This window comes from Ornithorhynchus anatinus, chromosome X3 (assembly GCF_004115215.2).
Source record: "Ornithorhynchus anatinus isolate Pmale09 chromosome X3, mOrnAna1.pri.v4, whole genome shotgun sequence".
NCBI lineage: Eukaryota > Metazoa > Chordata > Mammalia > Monotremata > Ornithorhynchidae > Ornithorhynchus > Ornithorhynchus anatinus.
This window is the reverse complement of record NC_041751.1, coordinates 3,575,837-3,590,257: the sequence shown is the minus strand read 5'-3', so window position 1 is coordinate 3,590,257 and position 14,421 is coordinate 3,575,837. Positions and strand designations below refer to the sequence as shown.

Sequence of the window (14,421 nt, the reverse complement as noted above, 5' to 3'; positions counted from 1 at the left end):
CCATGGGAGCCAGGGACTGTGTCCACTCTGCTTATACTGGGCCAATCGCAGGGCTTGGTACAGTGCTCGGCATATAGTAAGTGTTAAAACGCCTCCATAATTATTATTAACAGTATGCGCTTTCCCCCTCTAGACTGAAAGCTCGTTATGAGTAAGGAAAGTGTCTAATTCTGTTGTCCTGTACTCTCCCAAGCTCTGAGCAAAGTGCTCTGCACGGAGTAAGCGCTCAAGAAATACCAGTGACTGAAACTGTAATGATAATGACATTTTTTAAGCGCTTCCAATGGGTCAAGCACCGTTCTAAGCGCTGGGGTGGATTGACGTTTTTCCAGTTGGATCCAGTCCCTGTCCCCCGGGGGGCTCGCAGTCTTAATCCCCGTTTTCCAGAGGAGGTAACTGAGGCCCGGAGACCTGCAGTGCCTTGCCCCCAGGTCCCAGAGCAGACGAATGACGGAGCCGGGATGAGAACTGACTCCCAGGCCCGGGCTCTAAGCCACAAGTTCCTGCTGCTGCCCTCCTGCAGAGAGTTTCATAAAAGCTATCGGAAAGACCCATCGAAATGATCGTACCACAGTGAGCAGGCTAAAAACGAGCATCCTGAGTGTAAGATGGCGGCGATTAAAAAGGGTCCCGGAGTGACCCGCTGCAAAAATGAGAACGTTCAGGACAACCCTTCCTCGCCCTCTGACCCGGGACCTCGACACGAGAAGGCCAAGAAAACCCACGACGCTCTCCTTTCCCTTCGATCGATCGATCGTTTTTACTGAGCGCTTACAGCGTGCAGAACACTGTAATCAATTGATCAACTGTATCTGTTGAGTGCTTACTGTGGGCAGAGCACGATTAAGAGCTTGGAGAGTATCATATAATAAACTGACATATTCTGTACCCACACTGAGCTTACAGTCTAGAGGAGGAGACAGATAGTAATAGAAATCAATCAATTATGGATATGGACATATGTGCTGTGGGGCTGGGAGGGGGCGATGGAGAAGGGAGTGGAAGAGGAAATGGGTTTGTCAGGGAAGGCCTCTCGGAGGAGATGTGCCTTCAATAAAGCTTTGAAGGGGAGGACGGAGGAATTTTCTGTCAGATAGGAAGAGGGAGGGCGTCCCAGGCCAGAGGGAGGATGTGGGCGAGGGGTCGGCGGCGAGAGGGGAGATGGAGGTACCGTGAGAAGGTTGGCATTAGAGGAGCCAAGTGTGCGGGCTGGGCTGGCGTAGGAGAGTAGCCAGGTGCGGCAGGAGGGGGCGAGTTTATTTTTTTCAAGCCGATAGCGAGGAGGTGGACGGGCAACCACTGGTTCTTGAGGAGCGGGGAAACGGGGCCCGAATGTTTCCGTAGAAAAACGATCCGGGCGGCAGAGCCAAGTATGGACCGGAGTGGGGAGAGACAGGGGGCAGGGAGCTCGGCAAGGAGGAATCGAGGCGGGACGGGACGAGTGCTTGGATGAACGCGGTAGCAGACTGGCCGGAGAGGAGGGGCCGGATTTTAGCCACGTTTGGGATGTCGAACCGACTCAGTGATAGATTGAATGTGTGCTTTGAAATGAATACGAATTAAATATGAGGTACTGAACTTTTCCAAGCGCTTAATACAGTGCTCTGCAGGCAGTAAGCGTTCGATAACTACGATCGATCGACTGGAAGAGTATAATAGGCACATTCCCTGCCCACAGAGACCTTACAGATTAGAGACGAGTTTTGGGCCGAGTTGGTCCAGATCCCGCTCCGAGACAAAGGCGGATGGAACCGGTTGATCGGAACTTCTGCCCGCAATGGCAACGGGGATTTGTTTTTGCCAGAAAATGCCTTTTCACTTCCTCCTCTTCTTCCTCCTCCTCCTCTCTCTTTCCTCAGATTTACATATCTTTAAAGTATATACTTTACATTACTCACATTAATGTCTGTCGGTCTCCCCTTCTAGAGTGTAAGTTCATTAGGAGCAGGGAACGAGTCTGCTCGATCTGTTGTCCCGTACTCCCCCAGAACGCTTAGTTCGCAGCTCTGTTCATAGAAAGTGCTCAATAAATACCATCGATTGATGATTGATTGTGGTGCTGCAAATTTCCAAGGGCTTAATTCAGTGCTCTTCACACAGGAAGCGCTCAATACACACCATCGACCAAGTCTGAACTCATCTGGGGACCACGGTTTCCGGGCAAGGAACCCCTTCCTTCCGCTACTCCGGTTTCTGTTCAGTGACTACCAGGCCCTGAACCCGCTGGCCCTGATCCCCGTCCTCTGCTCGCGTCTAGCCCTGGCTGGGAAACCAAAGACGCGAAACGTTTAGGACCCTAACTGACCCGAGTAACAGCCACGGTACTGACTGCACGCCAGTAATCCATCGTATTGTTTGAGCGCTTCCTTTGTCCCGAGCACCGTACGGAGCGCGTGGAAAAGTACAAGAGAGGTGGTAGACGCATTCCCTGCCCACAGCGAGCTTCCAGTCTGGAGTGGCCGGGAGACGTAAGGGAAACACGAGGTCCCAGCCCACGAGGAGCTGGAACAGAACAAACCACCGCCGACCCCTCGCCCCCGTCCTCCCTCTGACCTGAAACTCCTTCCCCTCTCCACGTAGGCCGGACCAACACTCTTCCCACCTTCAAAGCCCGATTAAAACCACATTTATTCTATCAGTCGATCAGGGACACTCACTGAGCGCCTACTGTTTTGCAGAGCACTGTACTACGCGCTTGGGGAAGTACGAGACGGCAGAGTGGTGGAAACGTTCCTTGCCCGCAGGGAGCTTAAAATCTAGATTCGGAGCATAGCATCAGACCCTAGGGACAGTCAACTCTAAGACATCTATTACGATAATCCCCTCTTTTCCCCTACTCCGCCTCCCTTCTGCATCACTGATGCACTGGGAATTGTATTTTCCAAGCGCTTAGTACAGTGCTCTGCACACGGTAAGCGCTCAATAAATACAATTGAATGCATTTGTACCCCTTTAAGCATTTGATATTAATCCCTTCCTCAGCCCCACAGCACTTTATACATAGCCAGAAGTCATTTTAATTGTCTTTTTCCACCCCTAGACTGTAAGCTCACTGTGGGCAAGGAACGTGTCTACCAACTCTTGTCATATTGTAGTCTCTCAACCTCTTAATATAGTGCTCTGCGCAAAGTAAACACTTAAATACCATTGATGGGATAAAAAAACACAACCCATCACCACCATTTTCTAATAATCTTGTAATTCTGACTGAGAGGGCCAATAAAGGACTTAGAAGTGTTTATTAGGACAGGTAATTTTCAAGCAACTTTTCAACTGTCTGGGTCACTCAATCAACTTTGGCAACATCAGTCTCCGTCGCCGAACTCATGTATTTAGGTTACAGAGCATCGGAGCTAGAAACAGTTAAAGTACTTAAAATAAGCATCACAAACTCTCTCCCCCCACATACTTGAAAAAAAAAAAAATAAAGGTGGCCCTTCATTTCTGGATCTTCCTGATAGGTGTGTCTGGATAGGATGGTAGAACTAATTATTGAACCGACCGGGACAAAAGCAAGTCCGAAAATTGAAAGCTCAACATAATGGAAAAAAAAGGGTTTCATTTCCTTGAATGGATGGTCAGGTACAATGTATGCGACAGAGACATCTGTGTATTTATCCAACGATAACCAGAGTTCCAATGTATCTATCCCGTCTCTCCTAGTGTCTACCATAACCATAAATCGATAACACCGGCAAAATAGGCTTTACGAAGAAAAGCACTCAGATATAGCTTATTCGATAGGAGTTATTTCTTCAAGATGCAAGATTAAGGGTTTTTTTCAGGTTTCTGTTGGGGTTTTTTTGCCAAAATAGAACACCTAAGGAAAGTGTCAAGAGCTTGGTATCAAACACACGATTTACAATCACTCAGGTTTCTACGTTATTTTAGAAGTCACGCTTTGCTTTTTTGAAAAATCACCAAGTGACTATTCAAAACTCCCAGTTCTTCCGAGTTAAAGACCAAAAACAAACTTAATACCGCTGTCTTTTTATACCGGTGGCAAAATAGGTATTTAGTCAATCCCGCCAACACTTAATAGCAAGCCACGCGAGTTGTTTGGGGAATAAAACGTACAACATGTAATTACATCACCAAAATTTTCCTAACAAAGCTTAAGTGATACAAATCAAATTATCCAGCCATCGCCGTTTCTGAAAATCTACTGTGTTCGTCAAGGCGAAAAGAAGAACCTCACAGCGGGCCATCCGCAACGGGTTACGATATTCCGTTGATTCCGAATTTCAATTTAGCTCTCGGATGAAAATGCTTCCAACCGTTTACCCATTTTGCTCTGAAGACGGAGAGCACGGCTTATTTTCCACCTGATCCGACCCAGCGGAGAAGAACTGCTTGGAAAATTGGCCCCACGGTTTGGTCCTGATAACCAGCCATTTAGGAAATATTTTCAGTTTAGGGTAACGCATTTCAGGCTACTGACTTTACGCACGTGGTGTTCACTCAAATGGATAATCGCGTAGAAGGATATCTGACAGATTGCCTAACAGTGAAATATCCGTTTCTTAAACCCCAAACCGTGGCTAGTGACAGGCGCTCTTTGGCTACGTGTCCGACCCGCGGGGCTGTGAGCTGATGAATTTCGGCCACCGAAAGCATAATCGATGGCATTTATTGTGCCCAGCACGGTTCTAAGCGCTTGGGAGAGTTCACTACAAGAGAATTAGCAGACGCAAACTGAATTTACAGTCTAGCCGGGGAGGGCAGAGAAGCAGGGTGACTCGGTGGAAAGAGCCGGGGCTCGGGAGTCGGAGGTCGTGGGTTCTAATCCCGGCTCCGCCACTTATCAGCTGTGTGCCTTCGGGCAAGTCACTTCACTTCCCTGGGCCTCGGTTACCTCGTCTGTAAAATGGGGATGCAGACTACGAGCCCCATGTGGGACAATCTAATTACCTCGTATCTACCCTAGCCATTAGACTGTGAGTCTGTTATTGGGCAGGGACGGTGTCTGTTGCCGAACTGCACATTCCAAGCACTTGGTACGGCGCGCTCTGCACATAGTAAGCGCTCAATAAATACTATTGAATGAACAGTGCTTGGCCCATAAAGCCCATAAATACCGTCATCCTCTCCTACCCAGACAGAGGTGGCGAGACTTTAATGTAAGGAGCAATTACTAGAGGAAAAGTCATCGGTGAAGCGCTCCCTACTTTTCTGGTAACGATGCCTGTCTACTTGCTTTGTTTTTTGCCTGTCTCCCCCTTCTAGACCGTGAGCCCGTTTTGTGTAGGGAACGTCCCCATCTGTTGCCGAATCGTACTTTCCGAGCGCTCAGCACAGCGCTCTGCACACGGTAAGCGCTCAATAAACGCAACTGAACGAACGGATGTGCACCCGTTAACTTTCGATCCGAACACGAAACCACGGACAAACGCGAGAGTGAAATCTTTCGATTTAACCTAGATTCTGGAAAAGCCAACAATTCAACGGGCGAGAATCCGCACACCCAGACCACAGTTTATCCCGGATTTTCCGGCAGGTGTAAATCACCGGTCCAAAGAGAGCTCCGAACTCGTACCTGCACTTTCAGGAAATACAGCTTCGGTGGCATAATCCTGACAAAGCCAGACATCTGTTAGACGATTACGATGAGCCAAGGACTGAGCACGGGAAATGGGGAGGCGGCGGAGGGGGTTCCAAAGCAAGGCCGTGGCTTCCAGGGCTCAGAACAGTGCTTTGCACATAGTAAGCGCTTAACAGATACCGTCATCATCATCACTACCATTCTCAGGAATGGTAAAATAAAAGGCGCCGCCTCTGGGCCCCGTTTTACACCGACCCTGCCCAGGTTAAGTCGCACCCTTCAAGGGGGCAGAAGCGGCGGGGCCTAGTGGCTGAAGTCCGGGCCCGGGAGTCAGGGGGACCTGGGTTCTAGTCCCGACTCCCCCACTCGTCTGCCGTGTGACCTCGGGCGAGTCGGGTCACTTCGCGTGGCTCGGTGGAAAGAGCACGGGCTTTAGGAGTCAGGGGTCATGAGTTCGAATCCCAGCTCTGCCACTTGTCAGCTGCGTGACTGCGGGCAAGTCACTTCACTTCTCGGGGCCTCAGTTACCTCATCTGGAAAATGGGGATGAAGACCGGGAGCCCCCCACGCGGGACGACCCGGTTCCCCTGCGTCTCCCCCAGCGCTCAGAACAGCGCTCTGCACACAGTGAGCGCTTAACAGATACCAACATTATTCTTATTCTATGGGCGTCAGTGACCTCATCCGTAAAATGGGGATGGAGAAGGTGAGCCCCACGTGGGACGGGGACCGTTGTCCAGCCCAATCTGCTTGTATTAACCCCTGCGCTTAGTACGAGGTCTGGCACGTAGTAAGCGCTTAACAGATAGCACAATTATCATGACTATTATTATTAATCTGGTAGGGGCCAAGTTTGGGAAATGGTTCCCCTTTCGGGACATTCACCCATTTGGCAAGAAATGATTCCAACAGTGGGCAACCCCGACAATGAGCGCGATAGCTGCGGAATGTGTTATGCGCTTACTACGTGCCAAGCACTGTACTAAGTGCAGGGGTGGCTGCCAACTCAGCGGGTCCCACGTGGGGCTCCGAGTCTGAGTAGGAGGGAGGGCAGGTACCGGATCCCCGCCGTGCAGGTGGGGAAACTGAAGCGGCCAGGCACCGACTCAGTCGCCCAAGGTGCCCTGGGTGGATTAGAACCCGGTTCCCTTCTGACTCCCAGGCCTGTGCTCTACCCTCTGGGCCACGCCGCTTCTGGGCAAGGGCCAGGCCAGGGGGAGGAGGAGGAGGAGGAAGAGGAGGAGACGGAGGGGGAAGGAGGAGACGGGGGGGGGGGGGGGGGTGGCAGAGCAAGGAGGAGGAGGAGGAGGGAGACAAGGAAGACTAGGGAGAGGAGGAAGGGGAGGAGGAGGAAGAGAAGGAAGAAGGAGGAGGAGGGAGAGAAGGAAGAAGAGGGTGAGGAGGAGGGAGAGAAGGGAGGTGAGATGAGGAGGAAGAGGAAGGGGAAGAGAAGAGGAAGAGAAGGAAAAAGAGGGAGGAGGAGGAAGAGGGAGGAGGGAGAGAAGGAAGAAGAGGGGGAGGACGAGGGAGAGATGAGGAGGAAGAGGGAGAGGAGGAGGAAGAGGAAAAGGAGGAGGAGGGAGAGAAGGAAGGAGAGATGAGGAAAAAGAGGGAGAGGAGGAGGAAGAGGAAGAGGAGGAGGAGGGAGAGAAGGAAGGAGAGGTGAGGAAAAAGAGGGAGAGGAGGAGGAAGAAGAAAACGGGGACGAGGAGGCGGTCGAAGAGGGAGGAGGGAGAGGAGGAAGGAGAGAAGAGGAAGAGAAGGAAGAAGAGAGGGAGGAGGAGGGAGAGAAGGGAGGAGAGAAGAGAAAGAAGAGGGGGAGGGGGGAGAAGAGGGAAAGGAGGAAGAGGAGGAGGAGGAAGGGGAGGGGGGAAGAAGAGGGAGGGGGGAAGAAGAGGAGGGAAGAGGAGAGAGAAAAGGAAGGAGAGAAGAGGAAGAAAAGGGAGAGGAGGAAAAAGAGCAGGAGGGGGAGGAGGGAGGGGAGGAGGAGGAGGAAAGAGAGGAGGGAGAGGAGAAAGGAGAGAAAAGGAGGAGAAGGAAGAAGAGGGGGAGGAGGAGGGAGAGGAGGGAGGAGAGAAGAGAAAGAAGAGGGAGAGGAGGAGGGAGAGGAGGAGCGGGAGGACGAAAGAGAGGAGGAAGAGCAGGGAGTGGGGAGAGGGAGAGGAGGAGGGAGAAGAGGGAGGAGGGGAGGAGAAAGGAGAGAAAAGGAGGAGAAGGAAGAAGAGGGGAGGAGGAGGGAGAAAGGGAAGGAGGAAGAGGAAGAAAAGGGAGAGGAGGAGGGAGAGGAGGAGGAAAGAGAGGAGGAAGAGGAGGGAGGGGCAGGGAGGGGGAGGGGCGGGGGGGAGGAGGAGGAGGAGGAGGAGGATGGGGGGGGGCCTTACCCCGCCCCCCGCGGGGACACACACACACACACACACACACACACACACAGAGGGGCAGGGCGGCCAGGCCGGCCCTGGGCGGCGCTGCCCACCCTGCGCGGTGCGCTCTGCCGGCGGCGGACTCACCTCCGGGCGGCGGCGGCGGCCAGCCTGCGGGGGGGGGCAGCCCCGGGACCGGAGCCCCCGCACCGCTCCGCTCCGCACCGCACCGCTCCCCCGGTCCCGCACACCTGGGCTCCGCTCCGCTCCGCGCTCAGCGCCCGCAACGCCACCCGCACCTCCGCCGCCGCCGCCCGCGGATTCTCGCTCCGCCCCTTCCGCCCCGCTCCTCCCCGCCCCCTCCTCAGCCCAGCCAATCACCTCCCGCCCTCGCCCTGTAGGCCCCGCCCTCTCCCCGCCCCCTCCCCGGATCCGCCAATCACAGTCCGCTCCCGCCCCGCTCGGCCCCGCCCCCCGCCCACCTCTCCCTCCCCCTCCTCCTAGCCCCGCCCACTCCCCCCGCCCCTTCCTCAGCCCAGCCAATCACCATCCGCCCTCGCCCTACAAGCCCCGCCCACCGCCCACCTCTCGCTCTACGCCCCTCTTAGCCCCGCCCCCCACGCCCCTTCCCCAGCTCCGCCAATGACAATCCGCTCCCGCTCCATAAGCCCCGCCCACCACCCACCTCTCACTACACACCCCGATCGGCCCCGCCCCTCCACGCCCCTTCCCCAGCTCCACCCATCACAGTACGCTCCCGCCCACTCCACGCCCCTTTCTCAGCCCCGCCAATCACTGTCCGCTCTCTCCCCGCTCAGCCCCGCCCACGCCACGCCCTCCCCAGATCCTCCAATCACAGTGCGCCCCGCCCCTTTAAGCCCCGCCCACCACCCACCTCCCTCTCGGATAAGCCCCTCCCGGATCACGCCCCCTTCCGGCCAAGGAGGGACTTGCGGCGTGTCCTCACTCCCATTTTTTTTTCCACATTTTTTTTTTCCCACCTCCCCCCGCGCGGGAGGGTTGCCATGTTTCCGGCCGGCATTCATTCATTCATTCATTCATTCATTCATCCATTCATCCATTCACTCATTCACTCATTCATTCATTCCATTATATCAATAATAATGTTGATATTTGCTAAGTGCTTACTATGTGCAGAGCACTGTTCTAAGCGCTGGGGAGGATACAGGTTCATCAGCTTGTCCCACCTGAGGCTCCCAGTCTTCATCCCCATTTTCCAGATGAGGTCACTGAGGCCCAGAGAAGTGACTTGCCCAAGGTCACACAGCTGCCAAGTGGCAGGGCCGGGATTAGAACCCACGACCTCGGACTCCCAAGCCTTTGTTTTTGCTGCTGAGCCACGGGCTAGAGCGTGGGCCTGGGGGTCAGAAGGTCCTGGGTTCTAATCCCGCCTCTGCCAATGGTCTGCCCCTGAGACTTTTGGGCAAGTCGCTTCACTTCTCTGAGCCTCAGTTCCCTCATCTGGAGGATGGGGACGTGGACTGCGTCCCATTGGATTTGCTCGTATCCACCCCCAGCGCTTAATACAGTGCCTGGCACGTACTAAGCGCTTAATAATAATAATGCTGGTATTTGTTAAGCGCTTACTCTGTGCAGAGCACTGTTCTAAGCGCTGGGGTAGATGCAGGGTAATCAAGTTGTCCCACGTGAGGCTCACAGTTAATCCCCATTTTACAGATGAGAGAACTGAGGCCCAGAGAAGTTAATAATAACGGTGGCATGTGTTAAGTGCTTACTATGTGCAAAGCACTGTTCTAAGCGCTGGGGGGATACAAAGTGATCAGGTTGTCCCCCGTGGGGTTCACGGTCTTAATTCCCATTTGACAGATGAAGTGACTGAGGCAACGAGAAGTGAAGTGACTTGCCCAAAGTCACACAGCTGACAGGCGGCGGAGCCACGATTAGAACCCGTGACCTCTGACTCCCAAGCCCGGGCTCTTTCCACCGAGCCACGCTGCTTAGCATTCAATAAAGACCACTGACCGACCGGTTATGCTGTTTAAATGATTTAGCCCCGAGAAGAAATCCCGGCTCCTCCGCTGGTCCGCTCTCTGGACTGGGGCAAGCCATTTGACTGCTCTGTGGCTCAGTTCCCCCATCTGTAAAATGGGGATGGAGACTGTGAGGCCCATTTTGGGACAGGGACCGTGTCCGACGGGATTATCTACTAGTCCAACCTACGGTCATGGGTCGAATCCCGGCTCTGCCACCTGTCAGCTGTGTGACCGAGGGCAAGTCACTAAACTTCTCTGTGCCTCCGTTACCTCAGTTAATGGGGATTAACTGTGAGCCTCACGTGAGACAACCGGATTACCTTGTATCTACGTCAGCGCTTAGAACAGTGCTCTGCACATAGTAAACGCTTAACAAATGCCAACATTATTACCCTCCTACTACGACCCAGGCTGCACGCCTTGCTCCTCTAATGCCAACTTCCTCACTCTACATCCACCTCGTCTATCTCTTTGCCGACCTCTCACCCGCATCCCGCCTCCGGCCCGCAACGCCCTCCCTCCTCATATCGATCTGACGATTCCTCTCCCCACCCTTGAAGCCTTGTTGAAGTCCCATCTCCTCCACGAGGCCTTCCCTGACTAAGCCCTCATTTCCTCTTTTTCCACTCCCTTCTGCGTCAGCCTGACTCGCTCCCTGCATATCCACGGCACTTGTGTACACATCTGTAATTCATTTGTTTATATTAACGTCGGCCTCCCCGTCTAGACCGGAATCTCGCCGTGGGCAGGGAGCGTGCCTATTATACTGTTGTGTGGTACTCGCCCGGGATCGGGCCCTGCGCACAGAGTAAGCGCTCAATAAATACAGTTGATCGATCCTGTATCTGCTCCAGCGCTCAGTACGGTGCCTGGCCCGTAGTGAGCGTTTAACAAATACCACTGAAAAAAAAAAATCTAAGTGACCAAGTTTATCAATTCACGGTTTGGTGCATTGGTAGCAGTGCCAAAATTTGAGCCCCTGGGTAAATATTGGCCTAAATTTCCTCATTCCTTTCTGCGCATGACATAATCATCGGAAGGTAGCGTGTTTGCTACAGGGAACAATACTGTATTCCCTCGGTCTCTCCGTACCCTTTGCGTCGATCTCGACTGCAATCTGACCGTTCAACTTGTCAGAACAGTTTCTCTTCAGAGTGCACCTAAACCGTTCACTGTATTTCATTTAATGCTTTAAAGTTGTCTTCTCCAGATCACACATTTTTGGGCCTTTTCTTACTATTTTAGATCCTGCAAATAGTCTAGTGACAAAAGAGAGGCGGACTTAGGGTTCCTTCTCAAAATATTCTCGGGAATCATTGTCCCTGAAATCCTCAAGCTACACATCCCGAGGATTTAAATCTGGGTTTCTCTCTGTTTAAATTCTTTAGGCAATGTATTATTGTTGCTAAGAGGGCTATTCAGATTTTAGTTATTGTTACAGTGGTACTGTTTAAGCGCTTACTATGTGTCAAGCACTTTTCTAAGTGTGCCACACAGGGCTCGTGATTTAAGTGAGAAGCAGCGTGGCTCAGTGGAAAGAGAACGGGCTTTGGAGTCATAGGTCATGGGTTCGAATCCCGGCTCGGCCACTTGTCAGCTGTGTGAATGTGGGCAAGTCACTTCACTTCTCTGTGCCTCAGTGACCTCATCTGGAAAATGGGGATTAAGACTGTGAGCCCCACGTGGGACAACCTGATTCCCCTGTGTCTACCCCAGCGCTTAGAACAGTGCTCTGCACATAGTAAGCGCTTAACAAATTCCAACATTATTAAGCAGGAAGGAGAAGGGATACCGAATCCCAGTTTTACAGATGAGGTGACTTGCCTAAAGTCAAACAACAAGCCTCTAGCAGAGATGGGATTGGAACCCCGATCCCCTGTCTCCCAGGCCTGAGCTCTTTCCCCTAGGCCATGCTGCTGCTGCCAAATCTTCTCTGGGCCTCAGTTCCCTCATCTGTAAAATGGGGATTAAGACTGTGAGCCCCAAGTGGGACAACCCAATGACCTTGTATCTACTCCAGCGCTTAGAACAGTGCTTGGCACCCAGTAAGCGCTTAACAAATACCAACATTATTATTTTCTCTGACATCTTGCCGGTATGCTGAACTCAGAACCAAAGTTCTCTGAAGAGACATCACAGATGGGACAGAAATATCAACTAGTAGCCACAAAGAATTGACCAGGTCTACAATGGGAAGATGGGATTTTTTTTCCGTGAGGATGTTTTCCTTAGAGAAATTCATTTGGGGGCTTACATCTGCCTGGAGCACACTTAAGGTTAGCAGGGATTGGGTCATTCAGATTGAATCAGTGTCTCTGGAGCCCCATGCTACTTCTAAGCCCATCCCGAAAACCTTAATATTAACACAGATGCCTCCTTGGCTGGGAGAGTTTAAGGCTTTTATTACTATTATTGCTACTACTACTACTATGTGGTATTTTTAAGCACTTACTATATGCCAGGCACATAGTAAGTACTAATAATAATTGTGGTATTTGTTAAGTGCTTATGCCAGGCACATAGTAAGTATTAATAATAATTGTGGTATTTGTTAAGTGTTTACTATGTGCCAGGCACTGTACTAAGCGCCGGGGTGGATACAAGCAAATCGGGAATGGACCCAGTCCCCTGTCCCATATGGGACTCACAGTGTCACTTCCCATTTTACAGATGAGGTAACTGAGGCACAGTGAAGCGACTCGCTGGGGGGGAGTGTCACTGAAGACCTTCCTCTAGACTATAAACTCACTGTGGGCAGGGAATGTGTCAAGTTATACTGTTCTGTCGTACTCTCCCAAATGCTTAATACAGTAAGCACTCAATAAATTGGATTGATTGAATGAATAAGAAAATGAATTGCCTGGTGATGAGGATCAGAGTGGGTGTGGCTGTCTGGGGGTATCTGTCCCTTCCGAGATTTTGCTCTCACAATGCCATTAGGAAAACAGCTGGATGCGGGCCAGACTGGGCAACTGTCCTTGGGTGGCTCGGTGTGGTTCTGTGGCCCAGGGCAAAGTGTTGACAGGTGCTTTGGAACGAAGCCTGGGTTGGTGAGAGTGGGTGAGAGCGAGTTTGAGTATGTAAGAGTAAGGGTGTGTGTCTGCGGCCCGTGTGGAAGTGAGGGGGTGTGGGTGGGAGAGCGTCTTCATTACTCCTTTCGGGTCATCAACAGTAGCTGATCATCAGCGAGATGGGAGAACGCAGGTGGGCTGATAAAAATGTTGATGTGCTGGTTGAAATGGCCTGGTAGATTTTGGTGTGGTAATCCCACTTGCAGAGATATCTAACCCTGTATTCAGCAACATCAACAAGTCAACAAGACAGAAAATTCAAGAAGGGATTTAGAAGCTGGAGTCAGACGAGTGAGAAGCAGCGTGACCTAACTGATAGAGCCCGGGCCTGGGAGTCAGAAGGATCGGGGTCTAATCCCGGCTCTGCCGCTTGTCTGCTGTCACTGCACTTCTCTGGGCCTCGGTTTCCTCGTCTGTAAAATGCGGATTAAGACCGTAAACCCCATGTGGGACAGGGACTGTGTCCAACCTTGTATCTGCTCCAACGCTTAGTACAGTGCCTGGCACACGGTAAGAGCTAAACAAATAACTTTAAAACAAGGTCGCTTACCTTCTCTGTGCTTCAGTTATCCCATCCATAAAATGGGGATTAAATCCTCCTCCTTCCTACTTAGACTGTGAGCCCCATGTGGGACAGGATCCTTAACCAACCCGATTAACTTGTATCTATCCCAGCGCCTAGAACAGTGCTTGACATATAGTAAGCACTTAACCGATATCATAATTAATTCATTTTGACATATTGTTGGACAGAATAGGACGGGAATTTGAAATAATAAGAATAATTGTGGTATCTGTTAAGCTCTTATTATGTGCCAAGCACTGTACTAAGCATTGAGGTAGATACAAAATTATCGGGTGCCACACGGGGGTAACATTGTAAGTAGGAGGGAGAACAGGCATTGAACCCCCCCCCCCTTTTACAAATGAGGTAACTGAGGTCCAGAGAAGTTAAGTGACTTGCTCAAGGTCACACAGCAGACAAGTGGCCGAGCCAGGATTAGAACCCGAGTCTTTTGACTCCCAGGTCCCTGCCCTTTCCACCAGGCCATGCTACTTCTAGAGCTTCATGAAGCTTTAGACCGGGTTGAAGGTTTTTTAAAACCCTGGTAACCGTGGCTATCACACAGCCACGAGACCTGGACCCCGCTACAGAAGTTAACTCCAGTTTCCTTAGCAGTTACTTATTTTTGTTCATAAATGAAAAGTATCACAGCCATACAGATCATTTCCTCACCCGATAAAGAGCAGGAGTGGAAACTGTTCTTGGCTCAGAAACCGAAGAGATTCGAGTATGTATTACGTCTACCTGCAAGTTCCAATTCTGCTTAGAGGAATCATCTATTGTTAAGAGGAATTGACAGTCTTCTTCTGTTTGCTTTTGGGAGTCTAATACCGCAAAGCTCTGATTTCAGTTCTGGAATTGGGCTGGC

General features: G+C 51.7%; 1 protein-coding gene across 1 annotated transcript in view; it reads right to left on the bottom strand.

Moving 5' to 3' along the window:
* PTPN3 (protein tyrosine phosphatase non-receptor type 3) overlaps window positions 1–8,205 on the bottom strand; it is an 84,653-nt gene extending 76,448 nt beyond the window's left edge. Inside the window, exon 1 of the mRNA XM_029053768.2 lies at window positions 8,050–8,205. The gene's annotated coding sequence lies outside the window, so the exon portion shown is untranslated. The remainder of the gene's footprint in view (window positions 1–8,049) is intronic.
* Between the last annotated feature and the right edge of the window lie 6,216 nt (window positions 8,206–14,421).